Raw genomic sequence first — 21,788 nt, 5'->3', positions numbered from 1 at the left:
CACACTGCAGCCCTGGAGTGCCCACATAATGTTTTTCATGTTGAAGGACATCTGGGAGACAGGTGTCTCAAATATGTGGTTATTCAAAGCCAAGGGCAGCAGGGCAGTGAAGTGTTTCATACAGGTGCATTTTATTTATCTGTTTCAGCAGAGAATAAGAGAGGAAACTGTGAACTGTGAGGTGTGGCTCTCAGGGCTCCCTGCTGCATGTTGAGGAAACAGCCTACCTGGTGCTGTGAGGACACAGATCCCCATTACTGCATTTTGGGAGGCTCTGATACAACCTGCCCAGGACTTTCATCCCTCTGCTAGGTCTTCTGTGTGCAGTCCACCACAACGGGGTGAGTCCAACAGTTCTTCCTCAGAAATATTCCCATGTTTTGCTGGTAGTGCAGCAAAACTCATTTTGGACCCAGTTTCTTAAAATAATCAGAAGGTTTTGTGGCAAATTCCTGCACTTTTGGCTAGCAAGGTAGAAAGAGATTGTATTTCCTACTCATTTAGGCAGCAAGCAGCTCTAAGAGGCTCTTGCTGCATTTCCACCCTGCTGATGGAAGAACACAAGGGAGCTGTAGCACCTGGGAGCAAGAGGTTTATGATCTTCAAGAGAGAACTGAACAGTTGTTGGGAGGCAAAATGCTAGGGGATGAGGACTGAAAGTTGGATACCTTTTCCAGCCTTACCTAATACCATATGAGTCTTATCCTGTGATTATAAATCTGATTATGTTATTAATTTCCACACTGTTTAAAGCAGGGAGGAAAAAACATGCTCTTCTTTGGAGAACCCTAATGCAATCCTTAGGGTATATGCCTTCTCACCCCCACAGGTTGAAATGCTTCAAAACTCTCTAATCAGTTTTTGATGCTGGAATTTCACTACCCAGAGTGTTTTCTCCTCTCTATATCTCTTTCCTCCTTTTCTAGAGCTCTGCCTTCCCCACCTGTCCTATCTGACCTCTTACTCCTCTCTGCTGCCAGTGTTGTTTGCCTTGGTGGAATGGGACAACAGAAGCAAAGAGGAGTGAAGAGGGATGAGGGAGAGAATGTTGAAAGTACACAAGTTGCCCAGAAATACTTCTCAATACCAAGGCCTGGATTTAGCCTTTGTCTGCTTGAACCCCTAACTAATGATTCCATCCCCACCCATGTAGCTTCTGATACCAGAGCTTTATTTACTATAGCAAACAAAAGGACTCTTGTTCATGAGTGAGTAGCAATAGCTCCCACCTTAATCCCTTCCCATTTGAACACGTGAATATGTTCTTGAATCCAGGAGTGGCCTGAAAATGTCTCCAGGCGTAAGGGAAGGCAGTAGATCCAATTCCCAGTTTTGTTAAGGTCCTTGCTGGCATAGGCATGGGGACAATATTCCTTCCACAGCTGTACTTCAGGACAGAGCCCCACACTGTAGCTTAAAGTGCTTTCTGCCATGCTCTATTTGCTCCCAGCATAGCAGGCTGTGTACAGACATGGATTGTGTCTTTAGGAAGCCTCATTAATTTGCCAGATACTTATATATTTTTTTTTGCTTGACAGTTTGCAACAGCTTCTTAAATGTGTAAACTAGCATTTTCAGGTCTGGATTAAAATATTGACAAAGGAATTTCTTTTTCTATTGGCTACCTGCCATGTCTGGACAGACTACTGACACTACCTTACATGTACAGTCGTTGAACAAGTGATATGTTAACGCATGAAAGAAGCCATTCATTTGAAGCTCTTTAGGATGATCAAGGGCTTTAACCATAACCCTGATTAAAACAAAGCTTTTGGTAAATAGCAAAATGGCAAACACTGTGCTATTCCATTACAAACCTCTCTTGGTGACAGCGTGGTCTGTCTCTCATATTGTCGTGCTGCTCATTTAATTCTGCTGTTGAAATCCCACCTAAGAAATGGCTTTACTTCAGTGCTTACCTGTGAGCAAGGTGTTGGAAGGGTTGGTTGACTTTTGATGTGCTGCACAGTGCCTGTGCTGTAATAGATGAATTAGTAGTGGGACTAGGTTCACTGTAGGTTCACTGCAATATATTACTTTTTGCAGATCTCAGGTAGATGTGCTCACCATCTTGCACAAAAGCACGTCAATGCTCTTCAGCAGGGCTTCTTTGGCAGTGCAATCATCTGGGAGTTCAGCTTTCTCTCCTTTTCCAGGGGACTGTTGCTGCTGCTGACAGAAAAGTTGGCTATATTTAGAGCTTCCAAGCAGCATCATGCAGAACACAAGATTCAATGAACTTCAGCATCTTGCTGGCCAAGCATTTCACACTCTCCTTAATCTTCTACATGAGGGTTGGCTTTTTTTTTTTTTTCCTTTTATTTCTAATTTTAAACAGCAATTTCAGTGCAGAAATGTTGGAGAAGTCTCTTCTGAATGATAAAAATGGCTCGAGTGGGTCACAGATGCTAGGAAGTTGTCCTCCCTCCTTCTGTCCTCTGGCACTTTCTGAACTTATTCTAGTAGTCCTGAACGAGGAAGCAAATCTTTCCTCTCCTGGAGCTCCTCATAAATGTGCTTGCAGTTAATATGAGTCCTTTTATATTCTCTCCCTTCAGATTCTCTGGATTAAAACAAATACCGTCTGGTTCTTTTTAGCTCTTTTGATTATATATTCAGAACTATTGTGTATCCTGGAAAATGACTTCTTTTCAGTTTTCACTTTTCTTGACAACAAGCTGAAAAATTTTCCCCCAAATGAAAATTTTGCTGCAAAAAGTCTTGGTTTGTTCCCAGACCCATTTTTCAAATAAGTAACGTTTTGATGAAAAAATGCCAACCTGTTCTACTTAACAACTGTTCGTAGAAGCTGACGAGAGCAAAACAAGGAATTGGAAAGAGGGGGGAAAAAAAAAAAAAAGGAGACTTACCGAGTCTTTTATGTAGAGTTAATCTTTGAATCTTCCTGTTGTTTCAGTAACAGGCAAGATGTTGGTACAAGGAGATGAATATTTAAACATTAGCATTGACACTGAGTTATCTTCTCGATAGCGTATTGATCGCCTTCCTTCTATAGAGATTGTTATGGACTTCCTATAGAGTCAGGGAGCATCTTAATGAAGTCACAGCCTGGATGTTTATGTAGGTATCTCCTTAGAGGTTTATGATATGATCTATCCACTGAATAAACTGTTGCGGAGGGCAGAAATACGTGGCCGAGTCGAAAATTTATCAAAAATAGATATTTTTTATTTTTACAAAAACCCGCCCCCACAACTATATATACAAAGATTAATTTCGTTTGATAAACAGGTTAAGTTGCATGAGAATTCTACGAGGATACCATTAATAATCTGACTATATATATTTGGAAGTCAGTTTTTGGAAAAGGCTTTAGCTATTAATTAATAGCGGTTTCTTACTAAATTAAGCTAAGCCAAATAACTCACTCAGGCTGGCTTGTGCGGTCTGTCTTCCTCCTCCAGCGGCTGCAGGAGTCGTTAAGAGTCGTTAAGGGTCGTTAGGCAGACAAAGGTGTGCCTAACACCAAGGCAAGTCCTTTGGTCTCTCTACAGTCCAGGCACAGGAGAGTGAGCGAACTCGTCCAGGCACACGCAAAATCCAAAGCGGGAACCCCAAAGGCGGGAAGACCCCCAATATTTATACCCTTCGCTAGACAAAGGGCAGAGTTACCACACTTTAGGCGCGAAAGCGCACGGCCAATCCCGGCCTGGCTCCAGCGCGGGAACTCACGGGGCAGTCCCCGCCCCCTTCTCGGCTGCAGGGCAGGCGAGGGGGGGGGGAAACCAGGCGGCTTTTCCCCTTCCCCCCCGAAGTCCGGGCAGGAGAGGAATTTAGGGGTACAGGACTCCAGGACATCCCACCCCGGTGGTAATGAGCATCTTTGTCTAGAACTTGAGTGAGAAGTGATCCTCCTTCAATTTAGGAACCTATTAATATATATATATATGGCTTAGCCTTTTCCAACATTAACAATACATTAATCGCCCCAACAATATTTAACAATACTTAACAAGGCTTAACAATAGCCCAAACAGTATTAACAAAGCTACACAGTCCATTTGAAGATTGCTCTGTTCCTGGTAGAGCAACCAAGTTCATGGCAGAGCCTTAGATGCTCTGAGTCCATGGCTGGAGGTCACAGTCCGTGGGTCCGGATGCCATCATCCACTGGCCACCCCGGTGATATGACTCCATCTCCCGTGTAGCTGGTTCTCCCTTTCCCAGGTGCTGGTCAGGTGGTCAGGAACTGGTCCTCTGCCTCGACCTTAACCTGTAAGGAGACAAAACCTGCCTCGGCCTATGAAGGCCAGGCTTAGCAATTAATAGTTGGGGACGATCCACCGTGTACTGATCCGGTGGCCTTTTCCATTTGCATCTAGGGCTTCCCAGGCATATAAGCCTCTGGGTTTACCCCATGCCATTGGCACTACCCCTATAGGTTGGCCTTTTGTACTGGGGCAGGTGGTCAGTGACCACGTGGCTCACCTAGGCAGCAGGTCTTTATTCTGGGGGCTTCTGTAGCTCTCCCCGTGACTGCTGACCATTGAAAGCTGCCGAGCCACCGTTACACTAATTCAGTGTTTTGCCTCCCGTGTGGGAGACGAGAAAGGGTTAACCTTTCTGTCTGGGGACGAGCTGCAGTTCCCAGCGGGGGGGCTGCCGCTTCTAGGCGAGCCGCTCCCGGAGCCACCGCTGGGCTTCTCGCGGCTGCCTCTGGGTTTTGCAGCCGATTTCTGAAGGCACCGCACTAGATCCTTCAGCTGCCAGTCTGCCAGCTGCCTTAAAACAGTTTTTGGTACCCCTAAAGTCAGGGCTTGTCTATACCAACTGTTCTTTCCTCTGGGTCTCCAGTCACTCTGTGGGTCTCTGCCCCTTCCCCTCGGGGAGAAGCCTGAAGGACCGGTCCCCCTGGGGGGGCAGTCCTGCACTGGCCGGACCTGCCTGCGCAGAGTCCTGGGATTTTCTGGGGGAGAAGCACGAGACTGTCTCTCCCCAGCCCCTTTTTCTTCAGGAGACCCAAACCCAAACTGCAGCCCGTGGGCATTCAAGTCAGTTAACAGTTCAGCCCAAGTCATTACGTGCTCTTTAGCACCATCGTTCTCTGAATTCTCTGCAATCACACGTTCAATTTTCTCAACATTCTTCATTAGTTGGATTTGCAGAGTTGCTGGCAAACCCTTCATAATAGGGTGCAGTCTCTCCGGGTCCACAGGGGCATAAAATGGGCAATCATAATGACCCTTATCATAGATAGCCTGGACACAGGCAAGTCTGCGGAGAGCAGTGATGAGCTCAGAGGAGCTGGTGACCTTTAGTTCCGTCGGCTCCCCCCGGTAGGCTGGGCGGACACTGCTTGCCCAGTACGCTATCCGAGCGGTGAGGCTGTGTGTCCCCTCGGGTTCACGTGTCAGGAACACATCGTCCCCCCAGTCTCCAGCAGCTTCCTGCGAGTCTAGAAGGACCCGGTCCCCACCGGCTCGGGACACTCTATACACATAGTCAGCGACAGAGTCCCCAGGATCTCTCGCGTATTTGACTTGTAAGTCACTGAGCTGTGCATCTGTGAACTGTTTTTTGATCACGGTGGTCCCTGCAGCGCCTTTCCTGCCCTTCACGGACTCACTTCTTATAACAGGCAGCACATGCCTCTGCACCGCGGCGCCCTCCTCACCGGAGCTCTCTTCTCCGCTAGCTACGGGAGAGTCCGGTCGGGACCTGCGCTTTCTGCGTGGCTTTGAGGCTTTCTGCCGCGCAGAGGCATGTGCAGAGGAATTCTCTGAGTCTCTGGCAGAGTCTTTTGTGCCTGGTTTCGGGGAACTCCTCTCCCCCGAAGAGCCCCTCGGGGCATTCTCTGCCTTTCTCCCCGATTCCCGCGAATCACTCCATTCAAATTCAGACACGGAGACCGAAGAGGTGGTGTCTGCAGGCGTTACAAGCCTTTCTTTCATCCGGGCAGTCAGTGCCGCGGTCAGGCTCTTTGTCTGCGCCAGCATGCTTTCCCAGATACTTTGGCATTTAGCTTTTTCGGCTAATAAATCCTTTTCCAAGGCCTGAATTCTTTTTTCATAATTTTCAAATTCGGCCAGAGTCTGGGTCACGACTGACCCCAGAACAACAGAGAAATGCTCCGTTGGAGACTCAGAAATCACAGGGTCTGAGCGCTCAGCTAATTTCTCCAGGATTTTCTCCGGATTTTTACAATTTTTCTGAGCCCAAATTAGATCAAGCCCTGTGATTAGGCATCCCTTTTCTTGTAGAAATTCTATGATTGAACTACCCAGCATACACTGCGCCATAATGTTGCGGAGGGCAGAAATACGTGGCCGAGTCGAAAATTTATCAAAAATAGATATTTTTTATTTTTACAAAAACCCGCCCCCACAACTATATATACAAAGATTAATTTCGTTTGATAAACAGGTTAAGTTGCATGAGAATTCTACGAGGATACCATTAATAATCTGACTATATATATTTGGAAGTCAGTTTTTGGAAAAGGCTTTAGCTATTAATTAATAGCGGTTTCTTACTAAATTAAGCTAAGCCAAATAACTCACTCAGGCTGGCTTGTGCGGTCTGTCTTCCTCCTCCAGCGGCTGCAGGAGTCGTTAAGAGTCGTTAAGGGTCGTTAGGCAGACAAAGGTGTGCCTAACACCAAGGCAAGTCCTTTGGTCTCTCTACAGTCCAGGCACAGGAGAGTGAGCGAACTCGTCCAGGCACACGCAAAATCCAAAGCGGGAACCCCAAAGGCGGGAAGACCCCCAATATTTATACCCTTCGCTAGACAAAGGGCAGAGTTACCACACTTTAGGCGCGAAAGCGCACGGCCAATCCCGGCCTGGCTCCAGCGCGGGAACTCACGGGGCAGTCCCCGCCCCCTTCTCGGCTGCAGGGCAGGCGAGGGGGGGGGGAAACCAGGCGGCTTTTCCCCTTCCCCCCCGAAGTCCGGGCAGGAGAGGAATTTAGGGGTACAGGACTCCAGGACATAAACCACCCCCCCCAAAAATGCACCCCAGCATAAAACCTGTCTGTGGTTCTGCCATTCTTATTACTGCTAGCAGGTGTGATTAGGTGTGATGGTTTGGGCTCTTACCCCCCCACACACACTTTTAGGTACCCAGCTAACTCAGTTGGACCCTGGGAATATAGATGAAGCAATTTATTTACAGCTAGCAGAGTTTACAAGCAGCTATTTACAATATATACAGTTATATACAGTTATATACAGAAATATACAAAGGATAAACAATACAAAAGCACAACTCCCCTCCCAGAAACCTAAGTCCCCAGGAGGGGCTTTCAAACCACCCCAACACCTCCCCTTGCCCTCTCAACCTTACCCCAATCCTGAGAAAGGAATAAAGGTGCAACCAAGAGGGTAAGAAGCAGGTTAAGGAAGCAGTGATGTTAGAAAGATGTGTTTTGGTCTAAGGCAAAAGCAAGAGTGAGAAACAAAAATGGAGAAAAAGTCTTTCTTCTTCCCAGAGTTCTCAGCATAACTGTGAGAGAAGGAGACACCATGTTTTCATTCCACTGCCTGTTATCAAGTTCTTTTACCAAAACATTCCAGCTTGCTTCTAACTAGCACATTAGGTAAAAAAGGTGATGTTGTATTGCAGTCTTAGCTTAGTCTGTTATTGGTTGCATTAAAAGGGCCCAACGGCTTTTCTCTTTACCAAAGCATTGACTGGATAGGGCTGGGGGATAGGTTGGACTGGATGATCTTGGAGGTCTCTTCAAACCTGGTTGATTCTATGATTCCAAAGCTGATTTTGGCTGTCTTTCCTACAGGTGCTTTTCAGGCATTGAAAGTATGCCTGAGAAGTGAGAAATTCCACAGCCCTTCCCATGGAAATCTCGGTCCACAATGTAGGGAAGTCTCCAAAGGGCTCTGTGCTCTGAAGAGTGCCATGCTTACCAGCACATCCAAGGGACCACAACTGGGAAATTGGTTGCTGCCCCTGACACCAGGTAAGAAGGTGACAGCCACATGGCTGCTACTGCCTCAAAATGTAAGGGCGACAGAAGTGCGTTGCTTGGATTAATGCAAGATCTATATTGTGTTAGTGGCACCGAATGAATTTTGCTGTGGATGGAGAAGTGTGAAAGTAAAAGTTTGAAAATTAAGAATATATTTAGTGCAGTAGCATATCTGCTGGTGTCTTTCGAGAGAACTAAAAAAAAAAAGCACAGTACTAGGAAGGAAAAACAGAAGTACATAATAAATTATGACTCAGAGCAAAGCTCTCATCGACTTTAAGAGGAAGGCAGGATTTAATTTTCACTGTAGTTATTAAGAAATGCCTCTCACTGACATGAAGATGAGAGGTGCAGAGCACTGTTCTGTGGGACAGTGAACAGTTGATAATTCCATTAATATTTAAACTGGGCAGTAGGTTTGGAAATAGTCTTATAAATAGCTGCTTTGTGCAAGTCTTGCAAAGTCATACAAGTGCTCCAAGATCTTCAAAAATCTTGCAAGGATAATTTGTCAGCCTTGAAGGTTTTATCCTATGTCTCTCTCCAAGCACCTAGAGGAAGAGGAATGTCACAGGGGCAAGAGGGCTTCTTCCAAGAGCTGTTCTGGACGGTAGCAGTTTCAGCCTGCTGAAACTACTTTCATATGGCAGATGCCCCCTTCTAGGTTGGAGATGCTGATTTTTATTGGGGTGGGCATCTCTTCTTCTGTCAGTACCCTGGGAAAGAAGTGGGTGGGTTTTCTGAAGCTATATAGCATGGACTTCCTTGGCATGCAGAAATGTCCCCTTGCTGTTAGGCCACGCTGAAGACATCACACAGTGATACTGGAAACCGTCTATTCCCCAGGCCATTTGTGTGCTTCTCTGAGCATCAGCTTGGGGCAATAGGCGAGACTTTATGTCATGGGATTGCTCTAAATATAGTTAGCCAAATTGTCTTGCTTGGCCAAGTTCCACACAGACATTTTTAGGTTTCAATCCATGTAGGTTTGCCCCTAATTTGAGCCCCAGCCTTGAATGAACCCTAGGTTTGGAGTCAAGCTAGAGATGAACGATACCATTTGTGATACTACAAGGACCTGAAAGTCAGACAGTGCCAAAACAAATGCATATATTGATCCGAGGTTGTTTCAAATTAAACTAGATTTGCTTAAAATATTCATGAACTGGAAAGGGTCAGTTAAAAGCTTCAGACTGTTGAGATTTATGACAGGCTTATCAAAGCAGATGCGTTTTGCATCATTTCTAACTTTTGACTGGTGAGAAGTTTAGATCTTTTTTTTTTCTTAATATATATATAAATACATATACATTTTCTCTAGCAAATGTGTGTGTATATTTATATATATAATTTTTTTTTTTCCCAAATACATCCCCATATGCACCCTCACTCTGGGAACATTTTGCTTTTTGCTCTCCCTGCGTTTCAGTATCTTGCCTCAGCTGTGCACCGTGTTGCCTTCCAAATGCAATGCATCGTAAATCTGTGATGGTTTGCCAAGCAAAAGAGGGCATGGTGCTTCTTTGTGGAGAAGGGTGTTTTTGCAAACTGGACCTCAGCTATATCCCAGTGGAATTTTCTGATGCTTCCATATCCCTCCCAAACAAAACTTGTAGGAAGTTATAGATCAGACATCAAAACCAGTAATTAAAGTCCAACTTACTCTCCTTCAATATCTGTCTGTCCTTTTCATTAGGGAGAAGACACATCCCTTTCCTCTCCTGTAAGAGTCAGATCCAGTCAGTCAGTTTAATGGCCAGCTTCTGCTTCTCAGATTTCCAAGCCCTCTGGGTTGGAGGGTATTGCTTATACTGTTGAATAATTGTACATCCTGTAAGTCCCATATACATATTTTGAAAGCCTCCAGAAGGAAATAAACCTAATGAGGCCTGTATATAGTACTGAGAATCAAGCCCAGCTTGATACTGGAGGATATGGTACTGCTGCAGTTTGCATCGCTGTTTGTACCAGTTTTGCTGGCACCACTGTATACACTCTGCACTTGGGTCCTGCTCCTGTGTAGTCGGTTCCCTGCTCATGCCAGCCCAGGTCACCACCTGGAAACCTAATGATAACATGGCATGAGAAGGCAGCACATTTCTCCTGGCAGACATCTCCTTGGCTTTTTTTGGTTAGCAGGGCTTCAGCTGCTTGTGGTTCATGGTGGGGCTGTTTTGGTTTGTTGTCTGGGTTTGGGTTTTTTTGTTCTATTCTGAGTACTGGTAGAACCTCAGTTCAGTGACTGTAACCAGATACCCAGATGCTTGTTCTGACTCTGAAGAAGTTCTAAGTTGCCTGGAGAGAGGAAAAAATCTATAGCCAAGTGGTTGACTTTGTAGTTATGCTTCAGTGTCTTACCAAATGAAAGCCACTCTGGGAAAGCAATGCAAGCTTGGTAGAGCTGACCACACACAGAGGAAGAGTTTGCCTCTGTAAAGTTCTCACAGACCTCTAAAAGTCACTTTTAAGTCTGGGAATGGGATTGGGGAAAGCAATGCAAGCTTGGTAGAGCTGACCACACACAGAGGAAGAGTTTGCCTCTGTAAAGTTCTCACAGACCTCTAAAAGTCACTTTTAAGTCTGGGAATGGGATTGGGAAAACCCTATGCAATGCATCACTATGGTATTACCTACATTGGTCTTGGAGGCACACGATGCTCTGTGGAGGCTGTGGATCCTCCTGCTTCAGGAACCAAGGAAGTCTTGATCACTGGTAGATGAGAGCTCACACAGAGTACAGCCAAGGAGTTTTCATCATCCATGACTTCTGCTTTAATGTCCTTAGGAGCACAGAAACTCCTGGAGCTCTTGCTGGGATGATGGGCCTTTGCAAAGATCTGCCTCTGCTGCTCTTCGAGCCTTAGAGGGGTAATTATGCTACAACTGACTCACAGGCAAGAGAAATCTCATAGGCTTTCAGCTGTCTTTAATTTTGCATTAGACAAAAAGCGATAAGGAGCTTGTTTTCTGTAATCTATGGATTTAACTTTGAATAGCAGGTGGTAAATGTTCCAACAAATATGTATATATATATCAAATCTGTGAGTGCCCAAATATTTACATCTTCAGCCAAACAAAGGCTGGAGACTCACGTTGCCTGAGGGGAAGATTGTTTGAGAGAAACAGGTTGAAAGGAAATCAAGAATGGGAATTACAAATTTTCATTCAGAGCTGAGTGGTTGTGGTAGGGAGGAATCCTGTGCCTGATAGATGGCTGGCTGGGAGAGCGAAGCCGGCTTGCAAAGAGGGTGTCCTGTTGCCTTCTGAGCCACAGTCTTGTTTCTTTGAGCACTGTACGCATTTGAGCTGAAGTCTGTACAAGGAGCACGCCAACAGCAGTCAAAGTTTGTACAAGCTTTCCCAGCATGGGCTGTCAATCTGGTTATATGGCAAGGGTAGATGATCTGTAGCTGATGTATGGATCTGTGTTAGATGGCAACACTAGGAAGTCTATCAGTTCTCCATCGCTACAGTGGGAATCAGAAGGAGCATCCGTGGATTTATGGTGGTTCCATAAGCCCCAAAAGTCTGGGAACTCTAATGTTTGTGAAATAAAACCCAACAGTAGGGAGATATGAGCTTTTTGCCTTCCACCCTTGTCTTCCATTTCATCATCAAAGAATGACTAAACCTGTGATGCCTTGTGATAAGCAGATGGCTGTTGAGTAGAGATAGGACTTCTCTGGATAGTGAGATTTGTGTGACTGTCTGAGCCCTTCCTGGATCTTGCAAGGTTGTAGGCTTCAAGAACTTTCTGTTGCCTTTGAGCAAACTGGAAAAAAATATGACCAAGTATCAGTTTTTAACTTCCCATCTTTTAGTGTTCCTGTTATGTTTCAAGTTGGGGAGACCAGAAGGTCCTAGTTAATCTCTATCACTTCTCTTGTATGTTCTTTTCTTCAAGGTAAATAATCCCAAGTCCTTTCTAGCTCTTCTCAGAAGGTTTTTTTTTTCATTGCTTTGATCGTTCTGTCACTCACTTATGAATTACTTCTGAGTAATACTGGCATGCTAGACTACAGCATAGGGCTTCTAGTCCATGTATTGGAGCTGTAATTCACCAAGCTTTGTGTTTTCTTCTCCCCAAGACTGTATATTGATTCCAAATGCAGAACATCAGCTGGATTTACAGATCTGTGTGTGTCTGTGCACTTGTGGGAAACCTTAATCCTCAGGAAGGTCTTCTAGAGTATCAAGAGAAATACTGGTAGTATACAAGACACAAGAGATGAAGATTGCCTGTGACCTTTGTGGTGGCCTACTTACAGCAAGCTACTAGAAACACACTGCAGTGTTTTAGCAGGGTCAAAACCAAGGCAGGAGCAGGATACATGCCAGAACAAAGAGCTATGCTTTGCTATGCTTTTGGTGTGTTCAGTGACAGATGCTGGAGCTTGGGATGCTGCATGGATATTATTCAGCTTCATGAGCTGCAGATAGATCATAGAATGGTCCGGGTTGGAAGGAACCTCCAAAGGTCATCTAGTCCAACCCCCTCTGCAGTAAGCAGAGACATCTTCAACTAAATCAGGTTGCTCAGAGCCCTGTGAGCCTCATTTTGAATATCTCCAGGGATGGAGACCCAGCCACCTTCCTGGGAGACCTGTTCCAATGTTCTACTGTTCTCATGTTCCTAACTTCCAATCTAAATCTACTTTTTTTCTATTTTGAACCACTGTCCAGATCTAGATTTCCTTTAAAGAATTAGGGAAGTACAGGCAGGTGCAGAACTCTGATGAAGAAGGGGGGAACCAGTGAAAAATGTAATTTCTCCTCCCATCATGGCTGATGTAGCCTTTCCTGTATGTCAACACACTCTAAAACTCTCTCACTCAGACTTCCATCATTTTTTATCTCCTTTGCTGCTACATCTTTTAGTACCAGACACAAGCTGCTGATTTTCCCATTCAAGGCTCTTCTTGGTCTATCTTGATACATGTCTTTATCAGCAAAATTTTGCCATCCTCTCTCCAGCAGATCGAGATGGGACTTTTTTTGTCATCTTCATATAATGGTGTAGAGGTTTCCTTATATGTTGGCTGAATGCTCTGTGAAACTGTGTAAGCCTCATTTTCTTCCTCCATCTTCTTCCCTTGCCTCTATGCTTGCAAAAATAGTTATGGCTGGAGATAGACTTTACCCAGACAGGAATAACTGACACAGCACTAAGTTACTGTTACCTCGTGATACTTGACCAGTATGGCCAAGGGATTAAGGACATAAAAGTAGGCATTTGCATCATATAAAAATAAACCTAGGACCTCATTTATGGACACACCTTGAGTACTGTGTCCAGTTCAGGGCTTCTCAATTCAAGAGAGATGTTGAAGTACTGGAACGTGTCCTGAGAAGGGCGACAAAGCTGGTGAGAGGCTGGGAGTACAGCCCTGTGAGAAGGGGCTGAGGGTGTGCAGCCTGCAGCAGAGGAGGCTCAGGGCAGAGCTCATTGCTGTCTAAAACTACCTGAAGGGAGGCTGTAGCCAGGTGGGGTTGGTCTCTTCTGCCAGGCAAGCAGCAACAGGATGAGGGGACACAGTCTCAAGTTGTGCCAGGGGTGGTCTAGGCTGGATGTTAGGAGGAAGTTGTTGTCAGAGAGAGTGATTGGCATTGGAATGGGCTGCCCAGGGAGGTGGTGGAGTTGCCATCACTAAAGGTGTTGAAGAAAAGCCTGGATGATGAGGCATTTAGTGCCATGGTCTAGTTGATTGGAGAGGGCTGGGTGCAAGGTTGGACTGGATAATTGTGGAGGTCTCTTCCAACATGGTTGATTCTGTAATTCTAAGATTCTGAATCGTTCAATACAGGAAAAAGAGGAGGTGAGAAAACAACATGATTAATTGTTGTGCATATCTGAGGTACAGCAAGCAGAGAACAACTGTGAATTTAAAGGGACAATATTTTGGAGGTGGTTGTTTGGGTTTTGTTTATTTTTTTAAATTACATTTCAATGTATCTGTAACTTCATGAAAAGGAAGATAAAAACATTCTGGAATTCAGCTTTTCAGTTGGCTATATTTTACCATATGATTGAGTTTAAATGTATTGGTGCATGGGATATGTTTTCCCATTTAAAAAGCTCTTGTAAATGAACTATTTATTTACATGAAAGAAAAGGATTCCCAGTGCAGCCCACGATGCTTCTCCCTCCAAGCTTGCCTTGAAAGAAAGTTGCCTTTTCATATTTGGCTCTAGGCTTCAGTGTTCTCAAAATTGAAGTATTCTTAAAACTACATAAAACATAGATATCAGGTTTTCTCTGGCTGATTGAATGAGCACTTCCCCTGAATAGACCTATTTGAATGGCTACCCAATGTTTTGTTAGAAAAGTATATTAAAAAGTGGAAGGAGCTTGTTGAATGAAGGTGAGGGACAGAAACAAAATCTAAAATGTGTCATGTGGAAAAAAGAAAAAAGGAGGGGGGGAAAAAAAATGAGCCCCTTATCCAAGAAGATCTTGGTAAAACTTTAAATGGAAAAGTGACACTCATCAAACGATTTCTATATCATCTGCACTGAATAATTTACTTTTGGGTGAGATTCACTAACATCATTGCAGAGGAAGTGTAATTGAAAATTATGAAAGCTCTATCTTTATTGTGCATTGCAGCACATGCCTTGGGTACGGCGTTATGTCTGCCACAGCGGCAAGTGTGTTTCAGAGAAAGTAAAAGCTCTGGGGCAGATTCTTCGTGGTGTAAACCAGTATTACTCCACTGAGAGCATCCTAGAGAATCAACCAGGTTGGAAGTGACCTCCAAGATCATCCAGTCCTGTAATCACAGAGAAGAACTCCTGATTAAACTTTCCCTGAAATTATGCTGGGAGAGCTAAGCAGGAGCTCTGCTATGTTGTTTGTGGTGGGGAGCTCCAAAGCGATGTTCTCATTCTGGGATCTTCTGCTCCAAGTTTATATAGATTTCTATTTCCTCCAAGAGCAACTGAAGTGAGACTTGGTAATGATTGCCATGCAATGTCACAGGTCCTCATGGCACAGAGTATGCCCTCAATCTGAGGAGCTTGTTATTTGAGGTCTTGACCATTCACTGGCTTGGATAGCACAGACCCTTCAGCTTCAAAAGGTGCTTCAGAAGTAGGAGTCTGAGCAGGAGCTGGTCTGAATACAGAACTGGTGTGTGAATCAATGAAGATACACTGGCTAAGGACTTGCTAAATGTCTTTTGCAGTCTATGTGGCAAGTCCAATGTACTTTTTTAGTTTCTCCAAGAGCATCTCAATGGCTCAGGCCCCATCCCCAGTTGATTTATAGAAACTCACCCTTGCCAAGGGCTGGCAAAAAGGACAATGTTGGTTAAAGGCACTTAAATTGATGTTTGAGCAAAGAGATTTCTCCTGGCTGTGTTTGCCAGAGGAGCTCTGGCTGGACAGAGAGGGCCCCAGTGCCCCAGGAGAGTGGCCACCAACTCCTCTGAGCTCAGCCGACTCCCAGATGACTTGTGCTGGTGGAGAAAGCCTGCCCAAAGTAGAACACCATGAGTGACATTAGCATTCGGAGAGCATCTGTTCAGCCATCCCCAGTTAGCGTATGACTGTCAAACTGAGACACACGTCTATTCCCCATCCAACTCCTTAACCCCTGCTGTGCCTAACCCACTGCCACATTTCCCAGGGCTGCTTCACATGGGAGAGGCAGGCCAGAGCTCTGCTCATCGGGAGGCACATAAATTAATTATGAAACCTGACTTCCTTATCAGCAAGTATCTTGCTCACCAGCGCCAAGGGAGCGCGCATGAACCCCTTATGGATAGTTCTTTGATGTACCATATATAAGCCTTTCTTGGTCATATGCCATATCCTGCTCAGGAACATAGGTTTACTGTACTGGAAGGAGAGGTGGAAATGTTGGCAGCCTCAGTAGCTAGGATATGTTAACCAACATCAGTGGAAGCTATGTCAGTGTGGCGTCAGGAGCTGAACCCTGCAAGGTGCAGATTTCTTTCAGATTTCTTCAGCCTTGGCTAAAGAAAGGCTGATAACCACTCTCATAGCCCATGGGAAACAGCCTGAAATGGCAGAAACACACACCAGTATTCCCAGGTTTTACTGAAAGATTTCCATGAAGGGCAATGGCACAAAACACTTTTCTTGATGTGATTTTCCACATCTCCTTAGTGTAACTTACATCTCCATTGCAGAAAGCCTAAACTGTCCTTGCCTCCCAAAGTGTGTGTGTGTAGGTGAGTAGAATTTCTATGTTGGTCCACACTTGCGTAGTACTTTAGGGCTCTTTGTGCAGCAGTTGCCTGTTAGGAATAGAATTGTAGAATCAGCCAGGGTTGGAAGGGACTACGAAAATCATCTGGGGGTGCTGACTGATACCCACCTGAACATGAGCCAGCAGTGTGCCCAGGTGGCCAAGAGAGCCAGTGGCATACTGGCCTGGATTAGGAATGGAGTGGTCAGCAGGAGCAGGGAGGTCATTCTGCCCCTGGACTCTGCACTGGTTAGACCACACCTTGAGTACTGTGTTCAGTTCTGGGGCCCCCAGTTTAGGAGGGACACTGAGATGCTTGAGCGTGTCCAGAGAAGGGCGACGAGGCTGGGGAGAGGCCTTGAGCACAGCCCTACGAGGAGAGGCTGAGGGAGCTGGGATTGGTTAGCCTGGAGAAGAGGAGGCTCAGGGGGGACCTTATTGATGTCTACAACTACCTGAGGGGTGGCTGTGGCCAAGAGGAGGTTGCTCTCTTCTCTCAGGTGGCCAGCAACAGAACAAGAGGACACAGCTTCAGGCTACACCAGGGGAAATTTAGGCTTGAGGTGAGGAGAAAGTTCTTCACTGAGAGAGTCATTGGACACTGGAATGGGCTGCCCGGGGAGGTGGTGGAGTCGCCGTCCCTGGGGCTGTTCAAGGCAGGATTGGACGTGGCACTTGGTGTCATGGTCTAGCCTTGAGCTCTGTGGTGGAGGGTTGGACTTGATGATCTGTGAGGTCTCTTCCAACCCTGATAATACTGTGATACTGTGTGATACTGTAATCTAGTTCCAAGCCCCCTGCTGTGGGCAGGGTCACACTAAAGGAGGGTGGCTTTGGTACTTTTAAAGAGAGATTGATGGGGGTTGGACTCAATGGTCTATGGAGGTCTCTTCCAACCCCTAACATCCTGTGATCCTTTGAACTGGTCCTGTTGACCCTATTGGGGACATCTCCAGAGTCTTCATCATTAAATTGTCTACATTGGCCAGGAGGTACCACACAACAACCACAGGTTGTTCTGTGCTACCCAGCAAGGTATGCTGGTTCTTCCAAGGAGCTCAGTACAGGATCTGTAATATTAATCCAAAGAGGCTTTTGGCTTTTAATAGCATACAATGGTTTGGGTTGGAATCATAGAATCAACCAGGTTGGAAGAGACCTCCGAGATCATCCAGTCCAACCCAGCACCCAGCCCTGTCCAATCAACTAGACCATGGCACTAAGTGCCTGATGCAGGCTTTTCTTGAACACCTCCAGGGATAGAAGGGACTTTAAAGATCATCTAGCTGTTGTTGTCAGTCCTCTGAGATATGTACCACTCTAGTGCACCTCACTTCATCAAGAGCTTTTTCCCCAGGCTGGCAAAAATGTTAGATTAGCAGGTGGCCTTGAGGTAGAGTATTGGATTGAAACTCTCAGGGCTACAGATTTGACTGCCTGCAAGCCTCCTTGTGTGACCTGAGACAAACCCCTTAATCCCTCTCCATCCCACTCAGATGTCTGGGTAAGTCTTTGGCACACTTGTGCCCTCATCTTGTTTTGAACTCTTGTGGTGCAGCTGTAAGACAAACATCAGTCCATACAGGGATGCATTGCATGCTTTGCTGCTCTTTTGGAGGCAAGCAATCTTGAACTTCCTATGAGTTCATTTATTAATTAGCATGGAATGATTTTTAATCAAGTTTGCTACTTTGCAAGCAATTAAGTGGGGTTGCTCAACAATGACAAACGACTATTTTCCACGACCTGTGAAAGGAAGCCAGTGTGTTTATATTCCAATCCCTGGCTGTTAAACCCCCATTTCTCATAGGTGTTTTAAATGTAATGCATTTTCAGCTACCATTTATAAATGTCCAGTGGACAGAGTTTGATTATTTGATTATTTTTGTTTTAAATTTCCTTCATCTGATCTAGGTCTTTGATAAATACTACAGACAAACTGAGTGCTGTAGGATCAGTCTTGACAGTTCTTCAATAAAAGGCTGTGTGGTTGTTCGTCAGTGTCTTCCTTTCAGTGACAGCTGCTTTGTTCTTTTTCAGTCAGATTTTCTAGTTAACACATCAAAAGTGTATCTGTGTACACGCAGTACTGAGAAAACAGTTCAAAGAGGCAGGAGATTCACTTTTAACTCTTCACTGCATCTGCCTGCACTTGTCACAGAAGATAGCTTATACAGAAAGCTTCAGAACAAGGTGAGGAGTTCACCAAGGAGCACTGTGAAGCACAGCACATGTGGATTAGTCTTAAAACACAAATTGGTCAGTCAATCCACTTACCATCCCAAATTAGCTTTCTTGTGAGCCAAGCCATTAAGTGATAAGAAGTTTTCAGGTTTAGGCAGCAAAAGCCTTGCACAGGACACAGATAAAGCCATATGTTTGATCAAGCACTGAAGTCTTGTCTGATGGTTCTTGCTGTGGTGTCAATACCTTAAAACTAATTAAACTGAGTTCAGCCTTCAGTTTAAACTCGTTTCTTTGGAGGATTGCCATCAGGTTCTAAACCAAGGTAAATAGTAAGGACAAGCAACTGCTTTGCATATCACTGCTCTCATCTATTGTGCCTGAAAACTTCTTTCTGACTATGTTTTTCACTGCCAATGCTTCACTCAGCAGCTGAGCATCGCAGCACAACACTTGGAGTGCTTTTTTGCTACTTCACGGCTATTAAGCATTGCTCAGGTAAGGAGCCAGATCAGCAGAGTAAAGTGCTAACTCAGGAGAGCATATTCCAAGCATTGTATCCTAGTCTCAGCAAGGTTTCAAACCTCTCCTAAACTTCAGTAATAATAAGTCTTAAAGGCCTTTTTTTGAGTGCCTGTCTTCATGAGCTGTCTCCTGAATATGCTGAGGGAAAATGATGGTGATTAGCAGTGATGTGGGCTTTATCCAGAGTTTTTATCAGCCTAATAGCACTATGACAATCACAGCTGCAAGCTGTTGCTTGTACCCTCAGGTAGCCTTGGCTAGCCAAAGGTGTGTTTGGAAGTGGGGCTGTGACCCTCAGGCATAACAGGAGTATGACAGTTCCACCAAGCACTTGTACTCGTGGGGGGAATCACTAACCCATCATGATGCTCTATGATGCTCCACTTCAAGGCCCACTGATGGCCTTGCTGTGTCTTTAGGTCTCTGCCTCTCCAGTTCGGAGGCAGAATCCTGTCTTGCAGGTGGAGGTGGCAATAACATCCCATAATGTGGCCACAACAAAGGGACCCACTTCACAGCTTTACTGTCGATGCCCATCTTGAGCTTCTCTTTTTTCTTTTCATTGTTCCCTTCAGTGTTCCTATTCCCCTCCTTCACTCTTCTTTTAATTGCACAGCAGTTCAGAGCATTACTTACCTCCATAATCAAAAGCTACACTTCATGTCCTAAGCAAAAGGATGAGTCACACACTGGTGAGAAGCAAGAGGAGATCTCACTGCCCCAGCAGTGCCAGGAGATGAGCAGTGACCCTAATGCTACTCCACTCCCTTGTGTGGTCTGCGCCTGGAGGTAGGGTCTATAGCATCTGGTGTTGACATTTTCTGTTATCCAGACCTTGCTGTGAAGTATAAGTTGTTAAAGGCACACAGGAGCTGTATGTGTTGAGACGTGGATGTGTTCTCCTTAGCTCAGCACTACCCATCAGCTCATACTGACACGTCCTTTGTTTGACTCCTGCAGATAATGGAGCCCAGAAGCACACATCTTCTTGGAATGAGCCCCACCAGACAAGCTCTCCTCAGGCTGCCCTGGTTGTGAGTTCCTGAGGTACATACAGCTTCAGACGGGAGACGACAGAGCATGTGGGAAGACAACATCAAAGCCAGTGCTTGTTACAGACCCTTCCTCCGATTCTGTTGGATACCCTGGCAGCAAAATCACCATGTTTCTGCAGAATGGGATTGACAGTCTGGGGACTTTGTGTAGCAGTCCTGGTAGAAACCATCAAAGGAATGAGAGCTGGTTGCAGGAACAGATAAAGAGGTATGTGCCATGGAATAAAGACTCTTCCAGGAAAACAAGGGGGAGGTGGTGATTTATATGTGGTGGAAGCTAGTCATTGTTAAAACAGATGGGTTGGAGCAATAGAAGAGAAGTCCAATCCTAGGGTGGACTCCTAGGAGTTGGAGAGTGAGTCCAGCAGATGCCTTCTCCAGGAGAAACACAAAACTCTGCTAGGCTCATCCTGGGTACAAAGGAAGCAGAAACAGTAGAGTAAAGCCTTTGAACCTTAGCAGCTGGGAAGGTCCAATGGCTCTACAAAGACCAGTGAGTGAAAAACCCTCACCTGACAAGAGCCTTTATCCCAACTTCTGATGAGAAATAGAGCTGTAATGAGGAGGCATTAATGGAATGACTAGACAATGTAGGTGGCCACATCTGGAATTTCATGTGAATGTTTTGCTTAGGGAGGAAGAGTAACACAGTGAAAAATGGGTAAAGTTAAAGAAGAAGTAAATATCCTGAAGTGAAGATATGAGTGTTCTAACACTAATGACTGAGAGCCTCTGGTAAAAGGGGATATGTTTGCCATTAAAGATATAGCTTCTGACTTAATGCTTCTGGACTACATTCTAGTAGGTGACCAGTCATCATTATCCATGGAAAAATAGCCTCCTCTCCCTCATCTATATCTATCATGAAATTAGCCTAAACCAAGCACACCAAAAAGTACTGCAAGTATGATTTAGGGTGGAAAATTAGGTACTGAGCAGGTGATATAAATGCCCAGCACCCCCAATACTCCTTGAGGGTAGCTGAAGGTATGTTTATGTGTATTTGTTTTGCAGAAAGATGACTTTGCAGCTAGCTCATGAAGGAGATACAGCACAGGACATCTCCCTCCCAAAGGATGTATGTGGGTTCAAGAAAGAGATGCTGGAGCAACCCGGTCTGTCACTTTGTCCTCTACTTGTCCTTTGTGTTTCCATTGCTGGCCATTGTCCAGCAAGTTTCCACCTCCTTGGTTGGTTTGTTGCACCTTCACCCCCGTCTCACATCCCTCACACCGCACTGGCTGAGATAAAAAGTCTTCTACTCTGACCCCAAACCCCTGAATTCTTTTGCTGCACTGGAAAACATCAGTGGGAACAGTCTCATTAATTTCAGTGGTCCTCTGCCATCAACTGGCATTAGCAATGATGAGTGAAGGATCTGGAAAAGTGGTTTGTTTTTTTTTCCTATACTGTCAGCCAGGTAGAAAGGTGGCAAAAGGAGTGCATTAAAAAAATCTGCATTTATTTGTCAATATCAGAGTGTGCACTGTCAGTAACCTCTGGCTTACATTGTTTTATCATGTCAATATTTCATAGCATCATAATGCTATTACACGGCTGACTAATGGGCATGGCTATTAGCAGTGTTGATGTAGTTTGAAAATAGCAATCCATATTTTATGGACCAGAAAGAGTCCAAGCCTTTACCTTAGACCTTAGCAAGCGTAAAAAGGCAGATAATGTAAATGAAATTTACCTTCTCATTTCCATCTTCCTCCAATTAGTTCATAATTCACATATTGTCCGTCTGCTTTCATGCTTTGAATGCACTTACACAAATTAAAATATCCTGAGGAGGTCTGTTGAAAACTCATCCTTTTCTAGCTTGAGGTAGCACAGACAGCTCTGCTCTGGCTTGAGAGCTTTAC

At 45.1% G+C, this 21,788-nt stretch overlaps 1 long non-coding RNA gene across 3 annotated transcripts; it reads left to right on the top strand.

Moving 5' to 3' along the window:
- Positions 1 to 156: 156 nt before the first annotated feature.
- On the top strand, positions 157 to 21,394 carry LOC135182196 (uncharacterized). Of its 3 annotated transcripts, none has more exons than XR_010305090.1 (5): positions 157 to 341; positions 7,756 to 7,935; positions 10,730 to 10,812; positions 19,826 to 20,128; positions 20,935 to 21,394. It is a non-coding gene; the product is annotated as an uncharacterized LOC135182196 (long non-coding RNA). The 3 variants fall into 3 exon arrangements; XR_010305089.1 differs by having other exon boundaries at positions 10,730 to 10,838; XR_010305088.1 differs by lacking the exon at positions 10,730 to 10,812 and having other exon boundaries at positions 160 to 341.
- Positions 21,395 to 21,788: the final 394 nt, after the last annotated feature.

The sequence above is a fragment of the Pogoniulus pusillus genome, chromosome 16 (genome assembly GCF_015220805.1).
Source record: "Pogoniulus pusillus isolate bPogPus1 chromosome 16, bPogPus1.pri, whole genome shotgun sequence".
Classification (NCBI taxonomy): domain Eukaryota; kingdom Metazoa; phylum Chordata; class Aves; order Piciformes; family Lybiidae; genus Pogoniulus; species Pogoniulus pusillus.
Note: the sequence above shows the minus strand (reverse complement) of the source record. Positions and strands in the feature narration are given on the sequence as shown.